The sequence below is a fragment of the Sus scrofa genome, chromosome 16 (genome assembly GCF_054392235.1).
Source record: "Sus scrofa isolate SSC_HxYL_T2T_F1_AM1 chromosome 16, Sscrofa_HxYL_maternal_Yorkshire_Landrace_v2.0, whole genome shotgun sequence".
NCBI lineage: Eukaryota > Metazoa > Chordata > Mammalia > Artiodactyla > Suidae > Sus > Sus scrofa.
In genome coordinates this window covers 62,563,728-62,578,794 of record NC_139398.1, presented here as the reverse complement: position 1 = coordinate 62,578,794, position 15,067 = coordinate 62,563,728, and the positions used below count along the sequence as shown (strand labels likewise).

Below are 15,067 nucleotides of genomic sequence, written 5' to 3'. Positions count from 1 at the left end.
AAAATTATTTTTCAGCAGACCAATAAGAGTTAATTTTTTAATGAGGAATATTTTGTGGTCTGGAGAGATGAAAAACAATATGTGAAAAAATAGGTTTCAATCTGATGAACTAACATTGAAATGGGATTATTTTGAAGGTCTTTACTGAATTCCTCAGGGAATTCTGGTGGGCTCTAATCTGGTTACATACTTTGTTTATGAGGAAAGATGATCTGTCAGAATTGGTTTTATTTGTGCCACTTCTTAACACTCTGACCTTAGCTAGTCTTTTGGACTCTTTGACCCTTTGTTTTCCCATCAGAAAAATGAGGGGAGTCTCAGGCTCTTTCTAGCAGCAGAAAAACTGTACACTCTAAAATAAAGTAGCTAAAGGAGAAATCTGAATAAATCTTTGGCTTGTACCAGGGTCACTTTCCTGGTTTTATACTGCAGTTATTTAAGATGTTCCCAGATGGGGATACTGGATAAAGGGTACACAGGATCTCTCTGTACTACTTTTTATAACCTGCTATGAATCCATGATTGTTTCAAAATTCAAAGTCAAGTACAGAAGAAGTTTCTAAAGGACATTTTCTTAATGTATTTGGTTTCTTCAGCAGAAAGAAAGCCTCTTTTTTTGACAGCCTCTTATGTACAAGATACTAGGAATAATAATTAGAACTCATTTTCATGATAAGTGCTTATGTCTCTTATTAGAGAAAACAGTTTACAAATAACAAGTATGAACACTTTTTACTATGGATGCTTCAAAGAGGTAAACATCTAACTAGTATTTTAAGAGTTTACACACATTATTCTAATAGTATTAATATTTCCTTGATTTATCAAATACAGTCGTAACAACTCTCTCAGGTTTATTTCTTCACTTCTAGTTTGCTAAATGGCTTATTGCATAAACTTCTGCCTTTATTCTATATCCCCTTTAAATTTCTTCTTACCAATTTTTACCTAAACTAGGTTTCTGTAGGCTGATTTTGTAGAGATAATAAAAAATTAAGTGTGATGACAGAAGGAAAAAAAAACCTGATTGACCTAATGTGGGAACACAAAGCTTTTGTAAAATTGTGACTTATAAGAGGAAGTGTGGCAGAATGAAAAGACAAGAGTTTTGAAGTCAGATAGACCTGGATTTAAATTGCCATTCTGCCACTACAGTTTGCAGTGGTTGTGAGGATTGACTGATATGATGTGTCAATAAGATCCAGCATACTGCCTAGTTCCTTAAGAAGACACTCAATAAATGTTATCGATTATTACTAAACATCTATTGAGTCTGTTTTCATGCTTATCAAATGAGAAAAGCATTTTCAACTTAAGTGTCAAGGTGACTTAAGCATATTAAATGAACTTTGTGTATTTTTTCCTTCCAAGAACAATAAAGAATTCACAGATAAGTTAATGGTCCTAAAATGCCAGACTGTGATTATACTTGATTTTTTTTTTTTAAACCAAGATGATGAACTTTATACCATTGTTGTCTGTTGCTACCAAAATGCAGTTTTGTTCAAGGGAATACTTTATTTCTTGTCAAACTCTCCTCTGGTTTAGGTAGCTGATTCAGGAAAACTATGTTTAATTTCTTTTTTTTTTTTTTTTTTGGTCTTTTTGCTATTTCTCGGGCTGCTCCCGCGGCATATGAAGGTTCCCAGGCTAGGGGTCAAATGGGAGCCGTAGCCACCGGCCTATGCCAGAGCCACAGCAACTCAGGATCCGAGCCGCGTCTGCAACCTACCCCACAGCTCACAGCAACCCCACAGCTCACAGCAACGCCAGATTGTTAACCCACTGAGCAAGGGCAGGGATCAAACCTGCAACCTCATGGTTCCTAGTCGGATTCATTAACCACTGCGCCACGACGGGAACTCCAAACTGTTTAACAGTGGTTCTATTATGAGATTTTGTTTAAAGGTGATAATAAAAGTTGAATATCTTTAAAAAATGCATTTTCCTGTTAAAATAAGAATATAAAACTTCCTATCCATTTTGAAAATAAATAGCCTCTTCATAATGTTCTGCTTCCTTAGAAACAGAGAAAACAGAAAATGGACATTATTTCCATGAGATTAGTAGGGAATAATATGCCTTTTAGAAAAAAAGAATAAAAATTCAATTAGAAGAATTAACTTGAAAATTGTTATTTTTTAAACTCTATCATATGAGGCAGATTTTATATTTGGGTTGATTTTATCCTAAAAATAATTTTATGAAATATGTTATGAATTACCTCCTTTATTTTTATATTCATTTTCAGTTCCTCATAGATATGTGGTTTGTGGGTATATGATTAAATAATAAAGCCTAAAATTGATACAAAAACTATCAATTGAGTGAATTGGTAAGGGTATGTTATTTAAATTTTTTTTAATCCCCCAACTTTTTTTTCTTTTGGGGAAAAAAAAAGATCTCCCTTTATGAAATGGGTTTAAAATTTTATTTTGCCCAGCAACATCTCTATGAATGTGCTACTGATTCTAATTGGCTTGTTTAGAAATCTTTTTCTTTTTTTAAAGAAATGTGCAAAAGGAATAGTTAGCTTTCATTTCATAATTTATATATATTTTTAGTTCATTTAAAAATAGTTTTTCTAAGAATTTTAAGGCTATTATCATTTTCTCCATGTACAGAGGTTTACCTCTTTGAGGGGAAAAAGGTCCTCCCTCTGCTTTATCTTCCTGCCTTTCACTGATCAGCTGGCATGTCCATATGTTATTTTTATCCACGAAATTATGTATTGCCTTCTCCATAACCAACACTGGTGACGATCTGCAGCAGTTCCTCCCCAGAGACTGAGTTCATTTTCTTCACTGCATACCCAGTCTCATAAGCTAAGAGCCTGAGCTACAGACCGATTTTTGAATTTTGATCTCCGAGGTGGCAGCTTGCGTATCGCTATAATAATTATTAGGGTTACCAAGTATTTTCTTCACCTGCACCGAAAAAGCCTCACTAGTATAGATGCTGAGATGATGATTTGGGGAGTATTGTATCTTACTGTTATTTGTGTTTTTATTCTCGCCTGTGAAATTGGTACTTATTGTTTAGAAATGCAGCAGCATGAAACCACATGCAAGTGCATCTGCTTTCAGCCTTCTGAAGCACAGGCTGGACACAGTGAAATAAAGATTCATGAAGCAGTATTACATTCACGGTACATTAGGAGACACCTCTGAAAATTCAGTTTTTTGTTTTTTTTTTTCCTGTATGCAAAGGGAATAAAGGTATATGGATATAAACCAGAAAGCAGCAGTTTATGGAATGAAAACAGAGGGAGGCAGCACAGGAATAAAGAGCCAAGAACTACTATTTGAAAATTATTATGTCAGATAGAATAGAACAATCCAGTTTCATAATAGTTGAGTATTTTAAATCCTATATATGAAAACAATTTAATATCCAATTTGCTACATTTCACTAGAAAGCCAAATGAGACAGCAAAATTATTGAGAGAACAAAGGCAATCTGTAAATTGTCAAAACAGTATAGAGTTGTTCTTCAGATATTAATTAACTAAATTATGAATCAGAACATCACCTTATTTTTCCTTAGAATGTCGTGAAATTGGAATCTTTCACTCTTCATATTGTTACAGAACGCATCTTGCTTCCAGTTTTTGGAAGGGAGAACTCAACACATCTACCCATACCCCTCTGAGTTTCAGGCATTTTAAATACTTAATTTGCATGTGGGCAATGATTGCATTCAGAAATGCAAGTTGTTTAAAGTGCCAGTCTTTTACATATTCCCATGGTGCCCAAGAAACCTTAGTGCATATGTCGAGTAAGTAGTGGGAGTGTGTTATATAGTTAGACAGTATTGCCTCACTTGCTTCCTGCATTCATTTAATCAGAATTTAAGAGCAGGATCTGCTCCAGAAATGCTATGTATTTAATTCCTGACTGAAGTTATTGTAACTTTGCATTTTGAAATTTTTTTGAGTTTTTTCCCCTTTACCTGCACATTAAATTAGGGGCCCTTCCCCCACTATTTTTCATTGCTATGAATTTGTTTGAAACAAATGCTTAAATGAGTGGGCAAGTGATGATTCCATCTGTGCCTCTTTGTTGCTAAGCAAAAGAATTCATAATAATCTCTAGAAGAAAATCATGAAAGAGTTGAAAATTTAGTGCACAAAGCCAGTTTGTTGATTTTAGAGATTTTTTTATGTCACTGTGAGAGAGAGTGACTATTGGGATAATTATGTAAATTCTGTATCTTTACAGTAGGGGAAGGAATGAAGTTAGAGCTACTTAACAAAGACACCATGAATAATAACCAGAACACCCTAAATTTTCCTTCGATCTTACCATTCCTACACTCCAAATTGTAGTCACGTCGGTCTCTATTTTCAAGAACATATGTTTACTGATACACATGTTTTCTAACAGATATTGGATACTGACTTTATGTATACCAAGATAGCTCTGGAAACCTTTCATGAAAGTTGTTGAAAGTAGGACTAAATTTAGTAGCATTCAGTAATAAATTTGAGTTTCAGAGTAAGTATAGTTTAAAAAGGGGGAAAGAAACTTTGACTTAAGTCCTGTTGGTGTGATATAAAAATGATTTATTTGAAATAGTGGGGAGGGTTATAATTTCTTAAAGTATTTAGCCTTTTTCTATTTAAATCAGTTTGCCTGTGGCAAGTTGAGAAAAGACAACTATGTAGTACTCTGCACCCAACTCCCCTGTCACCCTTTTAAAGGATTAGATAGACATTTTTCTTCAGGGGATATTTAATGGGACATGATACGAAGTACCATAAAGAAGACATGGATCATGCAAAACAGCTAAATTTTACTTGGGTTCATAATCAAATTTCTCCTTCCTGGCAAATTACCATTCCATGGTATCCAGGGTCCTCTGGTGAATTGGGGGATCTTTATTACAAGTCTTCAAGATTCAGAGTCCTCCAAGCAGCTGCTCTGCAAACCTGGTGGGAGCCCTCCTGAATTCCTCTGGTTCTTTCTTGCTGTGTTTGGACGATACCAAGTAATTCAAAGCAGCATAGCAGGGGAGTGGCTGAGGTCTCTGGAGAGCAGAAAATCACCCTACTCCTAAAAGCCTCATGAGTAATGGAGTAAGGCACATAGCAAAGAATATGATTTAAACTTGGCTGCAATGAAGTAAGCGTGTGGCTATTTAGAAGCGAAGTGGTTTCCTCTCCTTCTGCATTCTCCCTTGCCTGATGGCTGAAATGGAACGTCCTAGACAGTCTTTCTCTTCTGCTTAGTTGTGCGATAGGATGGGACCTGGGCTTCTGTGCTGAGGTAACTTCCTTTGTGAGGAAGAAGAGGACAAAGTCGTGGGGCATGATTTCCATTGTATTACTTGTACAGGGTGTATTCTTAGTTTGGACCTGCTATCTCCTTTCTGGCTTACTATTGGTCAGGGTTCTTTAGATTCCTCACAGCCCTGTGTAGGCAGAGCTTACAAAGGTGTGGCTTTCAAACTGTAGGACTGTACTTTTCCAGGTGGAGGATTGCTGTTGTTTTCGGGTTTGGTTTTTTGGTTTGTTTTATTTTTAAAGGGGAGGAAGGGAAAGGAAAATACCTGGGGGAAACAAAATGTGTTGTTTGTGAACACTGATGTGCTCATAGCCTCGAATGGAAGTCTACCTTACTCTGACCTCTGAACCGAAACCAACTGGTTAGTACTAAATGCTCCTTCTACCTTGGCCAGATGCTCATCTGCCTGATTTTTGTATATAATATGTACTGGTAAGTACAAAGTAGTGGTCCTCTGTCCTCTGCTCTCCATGTGTTTGTGATAGAATATTGACCCTTGTTCTTACTTGTTCTGAAAATCATATAAGCAGTTGTCACAAAGGGGGAATTTGTCTTATGTCATCCATGATGTGGGTCCATAATTAGTCAAGCAATCTCCTTATCCTAATCCTGAACATTGAGCACAAAGAATCTTATTTGAGTCCATGAAAACTGAGTAGGCATCTTAAAACATTGTTACAACTCTGATTTTACCTGGGTGAGAGATGAGGGTACAGGGCGGGCGGGGGGAAAGTGACAGTAAATTTTTTTATGTTATTAGAAGGTTAAAGAGCCTAAACAGTTATTTCAAAGATGCTTTTAACTCATTAACTTTTTTGTCTTTACGATTGTATTGAGGCTCACATATTTTACAGCTATTGTGACTTAATTTTGCTAGACTCACAATCAAGGCAGGGAGTGGTTAAGGAATAAACTGTATGTGACAGTTAACACTTCGAAATAACCAAATCAAAAAACAAACAGCAATCAGGTAACAAAAAGTGCGTCTTCACATTAAGTATTGTGTACATTTAATAAGTACAGATATTACCATAATATTAGTTTCCATTTAGAAGTGAAATCTGAATAACATTTAAGTAGTAAGATTTTCAGACTTTGTCAACAGTTTGTCAGTGTAAAATATTAAGGCCTTCTCTGCAGTCTAAAAAAGTAAAAGGAGGTCCAGAACATTTATAGAAATCTATTTTTGTTCATGTACCATGTCCAAATTAATAATAGTATATTTTACCTTTTGATAATGTCACCTATTTTTGTTTCTTTCCTTCTATATTGTAAAATTCTATAGCGGTGACTTGCTGTTTCATTTCCTGATAGCTACTAGAGCAGCGCTATATGCTAATAATCTGCATTATGAAAGCCCTTTTGATTATGTAATAATACAATGGTGAGTTCTATGAAGGTCTTAAGACGTTCCTTGATCTCTTTATATAATCCTGGAATATGTTATTGCTGACTTTGAAGGAGGGGAACCAATGCCACCTGATTTGTAGCTGTCATAAAAATATCCAAAATTTTCTTTGCATTCAGTTTAGCAAGAGGAGGCACAGAACAGTTGCACAACTGAGCCACAAAATTATTTCTTCCTGGCATGCATGGGATTTCTACCTGAATATTGTATGCAGTTTACCTATCAGCTGTATATGCCTGATTTGTAATTTTTAAATATTCGACTCCTTGTTTTTCCCCCTCATGCTACTACTATGCTCCCTCCCAAAGTTAAAAGAGGGAAAAGAGTGAATTTGTTGCTGTTCAACAGTAAAAATTTGCAAAAGGAATACTTTTTAACTAGCTTTAAACTAGTTACTACTTTTCGAATCTGATTTGGAGATGGCCAGGCTACCTCTGGGCTTCATTTTTTTGTCTAGTAGATGGATTCTGATTTCAGCCCCACACCAGTGCACTCCATTCTAAAAGCAAGGCATTGTTTTATTCTGGGTATTACCTGGTAACCAGTCAATTAAGAACATTAGTGGAACTCTGAAGGGAAAGCAGTTCCATAATCTCTTTGGAATCCAACTGGGCTGATGCCAGTTGCTGTACACTGGGAAAACGGAGGAATCAGCCACCCAGAAGACCCTTTTTAGTTCTTGAGAAACCAACAATAAAGTGGAGCTCTTAATTCTGAAGAGCAATCATGATTAATTGAATTATAAAGGAAAAAAATCTAACTTCTGCTAGCTATGATTTTCCAAATAATAAATGCTGGCGTGGTTAATTACATAGAGATATTTAAATCAGCCACTTGGTCTCTGTATTATAAAAGATCAGAAGTCGTTAGCTTATATTAGATTTTCCCAAATTGTAGGAAATAAAAAGAGAAGCATTTAGGATTATATTAAGACCTGGTATTATCTTAAGTCAACCACTTCCCTCTAGATTTTGATTTCCTCACCTGTAAATGGAGGACTTGAATTTAGTGGTCTTTGAATCACTCTCAGCAGTTCTGTACGGTTCTTCCTAAGTGACAAAATTGAAGGTTTTTATGATTTAATGACGAAAAGTAGTGTATGGGTTTCCTGTGAGTTTGGGTGTGGCAGCATTTAATATTGAGTAGCGTGTAAGAAGGAATATAATCAGAAATCAGATTTATTCAGCTGAGTGAAGGCTTTGTTTCTAGACTGCATCTTTTCGAGATAGGCCTAAAGATACTATGTTTAGGAAACACTTATTTAAACTTGGCCTTATGTAATGTTTCTGCTCTCAATTTGTAGACCTCTTCAACGATGGGAATTATTTGATGGGGTCTATGAACCTGTTAGAACAAAGCATTCTAGAGAGATGATAGATTTGTCATGTCTGTTTGCATGATAATCTTTCAAAAGCATGTGGATGCTGATGTAATACAATTAAAACACATCCAGAGGTGTTGCTGAATTCATCGTAGCCTTTTATTATTAAGAGTTTTTGTTGTGGTTGTTTTACTTGTAGTCAATCCACTGGAGTGAGGCTTGAGAGCTTGTTAGGCTTTTTAGGGTGGGGAGTCTCTCTGAGATATTTTGATCAAAGTAGGTCTTAATAGTTATGAAAGATTATGAAACACTGCTGTAGAGAGAACTTCTCTAAATTGTTCAGCTTTAAATTCCTGCTATTAAAATGTTCCGCATTAAAAAGAACATTTAAAAAAGGAGTTTGGAGCTCCCGTCGTGACTCAGCGGGAAGGAATCCAACTAGAAACCATGAGGTTGTGGGTTCAATCCCTGGCCTCTCTCAGTGGGTTAAGGACCCGGTGTTGCTGTGAGCTGTGGTGTAGGTCGCAGACCTGGTGTTGTGGCTGTGGTGTAGGCCGGCAGCTGTAGCTCCAATTGGACCCCCTAGCTTGAGAACCTCCATATGCCTCAGGTGCAGCCCTAAAAAAAACAAAAATAAATAAATAAATGAAGTTTAAGAAATAAAAATAAAAAAGGAGTTCAATAGAGGAAATGAAGAAGAGGACAGAGAATGACAAAGTCAGTTACCCTATCCTAGTGCTAGATTATCTTCTCTACCAAATAAAACTTTGGAACTTTGTCTCTGGCATCTAAAGCCATCTTTCTGCCTTTTGAGGCATGCCAGGTGTGTGGACTGTTTAGGCTACATCTGGCACTTGGGGAGCCATGTGACAAGAGGGGTGCCCCCTGGAGTTGAGTAACATGGCAGCTCTTGTTAGGAGGGGAGAGGGCCTTCAAGCCACATGGTTTGGAAGTAACTTACGTTTTAGTTCCTGCTTATGTTCTAGTTCCACAAACATTTGAGCATATTCCATGTGCTGGGTAGTAGTGGACCACAGGACACATTCGATTGCTGGTCTGCATATTTCTTTTTTGAAGTAGACCTGGATATTCTGTATAGGAAGCAGGGTTAACAACCAGTTTCAAGGGAAAGGGCAGTTACCTCTGATACCATTTCTCTGCATTTTCTTCTTTGCCCCTTCTGAGAATTATCTCTAACTTAAGATTACTTACAGTAATCTTTCATGTGAATTTTTTTTTTTTTTTTTTTTTTTGCTTTTTAGGGCCACTCCCACAGCATATGGAGGCTCCCAGGCCAGGGGTCTAATCAGAGCTACAGCTGTCGGTCTACGCCACAGCCACAGCAACACAGGATCCAAGCTACATCTGCAACCTCCACCACAGCTCATGGCAACACTGGATCCTTAACCCACTGAGTGAGGACAGGGATTGAACCTGCATCCTCATGGATCCTAGCTGGGTTCATTAACCACTGAGCCACGAAGGGAACTCCCTCATGTGATTTTTTTGTGTGTGTGATCTCCGCTTTATAGCTGAAGAAACTGCAGTTCAGAGAGATACAACAGCTTTTGTAAAGTCACTCAGCGAACTGGTACCTAGCGAATCAAGATAGGAACACATTGCATCTGGTTCCTGATTCAGTAGCTTAGGTATTTATTGTGTAGTGTTTATGAGGGGAAACAAATGTTTAAAAAAAAAGTTTGTCTTAGTATACTTCGGACAGTAGGCATTCAGGTTTCTTAATTTTTGTGTAGGAGACTGGGGACAGAATTGAAAATGTGTATTTTATCATAATCTTCTGTAAAAGATCCATACCTCACACCTGCTGATTTCTTATCGAGAGTGCCTTTAGGGGGTGGAGGTCAAAATAGAATCACTGAGGGAGCTTTTCCAAGCTGGCTTGTTCTTTTTGCTGATTCTGATTCACCAAGTCTGTCATGAGACTTAAGCATATGTGTATTCCAGCAGTGATTCAGATAGACTGCCCTCCCTCCTCACCCCCACCCTCACTCCACTTTGAGAACCACTTCGGGTAGATGTATAAAGTCTAAAGCTATGGGGGCTGCTCATAAAACAAATACATATCAAGCAAACACTAAGTGCCAGGCACTATTTTAGGCCTTTGGGATATATCAGGAAATAAAAACTTAGACTCTTGGCCTAATGCAGCTTATCCTCCAAATAATTTGCAGACATCTTTGAACAGTCTGTTTATTTTTAAGGCTAATGAAAAGAGGAAGACTCAGTGCCTTGAGTACTGATAAAGGAAAATAGGACCTGGGCCTTTTGAGAAATAACAAAGGTGAAATTAGATTAGATGTGAAATCAAAGCTCATTCTTCGTTAAGATTCAGTAAAGTCATTAGGATTTACGTTAAATTAGAGATTAGCGTTAATGATAGGTATGTATGCAGAAAGCCAACCACTGACTTAGCTCATTGCTTTTTGGGGAGGGGCTCGTCTCATCTCTAAAGTTCTCCATCATCCATACGTAATTTAGCTTAGAGTCCCAAGGGATTTCATGAATTTGTCTTGATCTTCTTCATGTTGGTACAGAGAACCATTTCTCAAAATCGTTTTTACTGGAGTTCCTACTGTGGCCGTGTGTCTCTGCAACACAAAAACGAAGGCTAAATCCCTGGCCTGGCACAGCAGGTTAAAGGATCTGGAGTTGCCCCAGCTGCGGTGGAGGTCACAACCATTGTGGCTCAGGTCTGATCCCTGGCCAAGGAACTCCATATGCCAAGGGGCCAAAAAAGAAAGAAAGAAAAAAAAATCACCTTTACCTTTGGGGGAGTTCTACAATTATTTATTTTTATTCACTGGTTCTTTTAAAATATGTCTCTTATAACACATATTTCTTTTCATCAGCCTTTTTGCAAGGTAGGAGGATTTTAATGTACTGCCTTGGCTTTGTTTCTAGATTACTGAAAACTTTTCTAGTACCCATTGGTCTGTTTTTCCACTTTTCTTTCCGTTATATTATCTTCTTTTTTTTTTTTTTTTTTAAACTGACTTTGGCTGGTTTATTTTGGATAAAAACTATGCCTAGTTTTTTAAAGCTTAAAAAATTGCCATTAATCACTGGTATCATAACATCCTCTTAAGGCAAGTTATCTTGTTGCTCTGTCCTCTAAATGTAGCATCCAGAGTCAGAAGGCCTCTGGCAGGGATAAAAATAGCCTTCCTGCTGGCTGGTTTGTTGTTAGGTTTACTGGCAGTAGGAAATCTTTTGAATTCCTTAATTGGATCAGCTCTTTGCTAGTGTCTCTCTAGACATTCCCTTCTGCCTGAAATTCGTAAATGTTTTAGATCTTCCAACTTTGTACCTGCCCTGAGTCAAAGCAATCCTTCTACATGAAACCAACCTTAAGCTATAGAAACATAACCCATTGACTTATCTTAAAGATAAATGTTAAATTTTTTGCCACCGTGACAGTCTGTTTTTCAGCTATCATATCAGAATTGAAAGATTGAATCTGAGCTATTGGTACAAAAGGAAGATCCTCCTTGGCTTTTATTAAAAGTAGCATTTTTAAGCTGAATTTTCAAAGTTTTCATTTCCTAATATACTTCTGCTTCTGCCAGTTTGGCTATCATAAAAGTAAAGAGGTTTTTTTTCTCTTCTCTTCCCCGGCGAAGAATTATATCCCTGTTTGTAACTCAGAACATTAGCAAACTCGCTTCTCTGAAGCTGAAAAAATCCCCCCATAATATGGCCACTCCCTTCTCCAAGGTTCCAGTTTGGGTCTTATGTGGCTTAGAGGAATTTTTCCTTTTTCTTTCTCTCACAAGTAGAAAATTATTGATTATCTCTGGCTTAGAGTTGATGAGGGAAAGGGAATGAATATTAATTGAGCACATAACTCTAAACTGGGGAGCTTTTCTGGGCATTCTGCAAAAATTATTTCTTGAATTTCTTACATGTAAATGGAAATCTCTGTTTCTCTGAGGTTCAGAGAAACAAAGTAATTTGATCTAGCTCACAAGATGGGCTTTGTCCAGCTCTACTCTTTTCACTGCGTGTTTCACTGCGTGGCAGAGACCACCAGTTGCTGGCTTTGTTTTTTTCATTCATTCAGCAGCTACTTATTGAGCACCTTCTCTTCTCTAAGCTCTGAGTTTCGAGACCCAAAATCTGTCCTTAAGGATTTTGTCACCCTAGAGGAAGAGAGTTTAGAAATAGATAATTTAAATATGGTATAATAAGTATAAGGGGTGTTGTATGGAGCCCATAGGCCTGTCTAAACCAGAGAGCAGGTGGCTTGGGGCAGGGATTTTCCGTAGGTTGCGAGACCTGTGAAAGAAGCTACCTGGACAAAATTGTGGAAGCTTGAGTGGTGAAACAACATCGGAAGCAGAGAGAAAGGAAGGCGTGCCAGAGGAAAGAACCAGAAGTAAAAGTTAATGCCCCATCCTGCCAAAAAAAGTTAGTGGGCCAGTACTTCTGAAAGTCCAGAATACCTACTGCGAGAAGGGAAATGGCAGTGTGAGAGATGAACCTAGAGAGATAGGCAAGAGAATTCAAATTTTTTATTTTTATTTTTTACAAGCTTTTAAACTGAACATCAGATCTTTCTTGGAGAGGGGTTTTGTTTACTGTAAACTCTGTGTATGTATACTTTAAATGGCTCTTTTGGAGGGGGTAAGACTCTCCATCCAGTTAATGTCAGGCCCAGCCAGTTTCTTCTTCGTAATTTTGTGTGGAAACATCTTTACTGGAAGCTGGTTGTATCATAGATACGTTAAGGGGTAGAATAATGTTACTGATTATGATTTGGGGACTTACTTTTAGGCCAATAGAATAAATTATTAAAAGTGATAATCTTTGTATCATTAAATGATAGAACATGTAGAATACATTTTTATTTGTTCATATTGATATGTGTTCGGCATTTGTGTATGGATAAGGTTGGTATTCAAAACCTGATTTTTTTTATACATTTCTTGAACCTTGCTTTGCGTCATCCAGGACCCCACAGCGCCATCTTGCGGCAAGTCTGAGGCAGTGCTGGTAAAAATAGCAGATAAAGAAAGGCAGGTACAGCACCTCCCTTAAAAAATGATGTAATAAAATTCATTAATAAAAATTTTTTTTAATTTTTTAAAATTCAGGTTTCTGGTGTAGCATTTTAAAAAATAATTACTATAATCTATAAAAAATTTTATTTAGGGCAGTATAGCCTTGTCTTACTTAGATATGAACTAAACAAAAATAGCAGAAAGAGACCCAGGAGAAGCATTGCTGGTTAAACAACAGCAAATAATGTATACTTGTGTGTGTGTGTGTGTGTGTGTGTGTGTTTGTGTGAGTGTGGTATATCATATGCATAAAACTTTTCATCTGTTTTAGGAATGCACCTAAGTCCATGCTTATCCTTTTCCTATTAGAAATTTTTAACAATATCCACTGAAAACCTCTCCCTTTTCTTTGGAGTATCTAAGTTTGTATAGTGAGAGTCAGTAAAAATATATTCAGAATTTCAGAGTTCTCTTATGGCACAGTGGGTTCAGGATCTGGTGTGGTCACTGCAGTGGCATGGGTTCAATCCCTGGCCCGGGAACTTCCCTGTGGCACATCGTGGCCAAAAAAAAAAAAAAAAAAAAAAGGCATAATCTAAACATATGTGTGTGTGTTTGTGTATACATATACACACACACTCAGAATTTCATGCTTCTTGTCTGTCACTTTTCAGACTGCACGGCTTTATACTAGACAATCTTGCAGAGTTATCCCTGTGTCATGCCTTGGCCGATACCATGTCCCCAGCAATACTGGCACAACTCTGAAAAAGAAAAGGTCATAGCATGAAATCTAGTAGCACTGTAGAATGTTTGCTATTTTATGTTTATATGTTGAAATGGTAGCATTCTATCATTTTCTGCTGAATCACCAGTAGCAATAATATGTGGGTTACTTTTTAGAAAATAATTTATTTTACCTAATTTTGAAATAATAGATATACTGCTAATATTTTAGCGTATTTGCTTCTAGTCTTTTCTCCTTTCATCTCATTAATTCAGTTACTTTTAGTTAGTATCTTAAAAAAATATGATAGTACACACCGTTCTTTTGAGCACCTCCTCCCCCCAGTAATTCTTAGTCATTCTAGTTGGTAAATATTGGTCCTTTCCAACTCACAAATGCCTAGCATAGAATTGCCTAGTTGGAGTCTGAATCTCTTCTAGGCTGTAGAATTTGGTAGTGTAGTTCCCCAGAGTCACACTGTGTCAGTTGCCTATATTTGGCTAGGTTGAGTCATGTCACCAAATATAGTCTATGCCTTCTGCATGATGTATGTCAGGCTTCTGGCTCCAAATGCCACAGCTGGCCTCCAGAGACTACTGTGTTGCCTGTCATAGTGTCCCTTGAGGTTAGGACTGCTGATCAGGCAGTATTTCTTTGCATTTATAATACAATCAATACAAAGTTCCTTCAAGGACTGAATTTTATCCACTAAATACATTCACTTGCCTAAAATCCTAATGCCTTCCTTCTCCCTTAAGGAATTCAATTCTAAATGTGCTAAAACCTGGGCTATGTTTATAGGTAGATGAATCATCAAAAACCCAATCAAAGTTCCCGTTGTGGCTCAGTGGGTTAAGGACCCAGTGCTGACTCTCTGAGGATGAGTATTCAATCCCTGGCCTTGCTCATTAGGTTAAGGATCTGGCATTGCCACAAGCCGCAGCATAGGTCGCAGATGTGGTTCAGATCAGGTGTTGCTGGGGCTGTGCCATAGGCCTCAGCAGCAACTCCAGTTCAGCCCCTGACCTGAGAACTTCCATATGCCACAGGTGCAGCTGTAAAAAGAAAAAAAAGAAAGAAAAAAATGAAACAAACCACAAACACTGGATTATATTCTTTTATATCACTGATTGTTTTTAATTAAAAATTTTTAATTGCATAAAGAATTCTTAAAACCAGTTTTTAAGTGGTTCAGGGGAAAATAATTTCTTTTCAAAGGGACTATTTTGTCGTTTATTTTTCCACTAAAGGCAGTGTTGGTGGGATGATATGAGCCAAATAGAAGTCTTTCCTATTTAAAAAGGT

At 37.2% G+C, this 15,067-nt stretch overlaps 1 protein-coding gene and 1 long non-coding RNA gene across 6 annotated transcripts in view; both read left to right on the top strand.

Annotated features, from left to right (window-relative positions):
• The window catches only part of CPEB4 (cytoplasmic polyadenylation element binding protein 4), a 68,745-nt gene that overhangs the window by 22,054 nt on the left and 31,624 nt on the right, over window positions 1–15,067 (top strand). The gene's annotated exons all lie outside the window — the stretch shown is intronic.
• Window positions 5,212–13,483, top strand: LOC146395611 (uncharacterized). The gene is made up of 2 exons (XR_014831593.1): window positions 5,212–8,526; window positions 9,333–13,483. It is a non-coding gene; the product is annotated as an uncharacterized LOC146395611 (long non-coding RNA).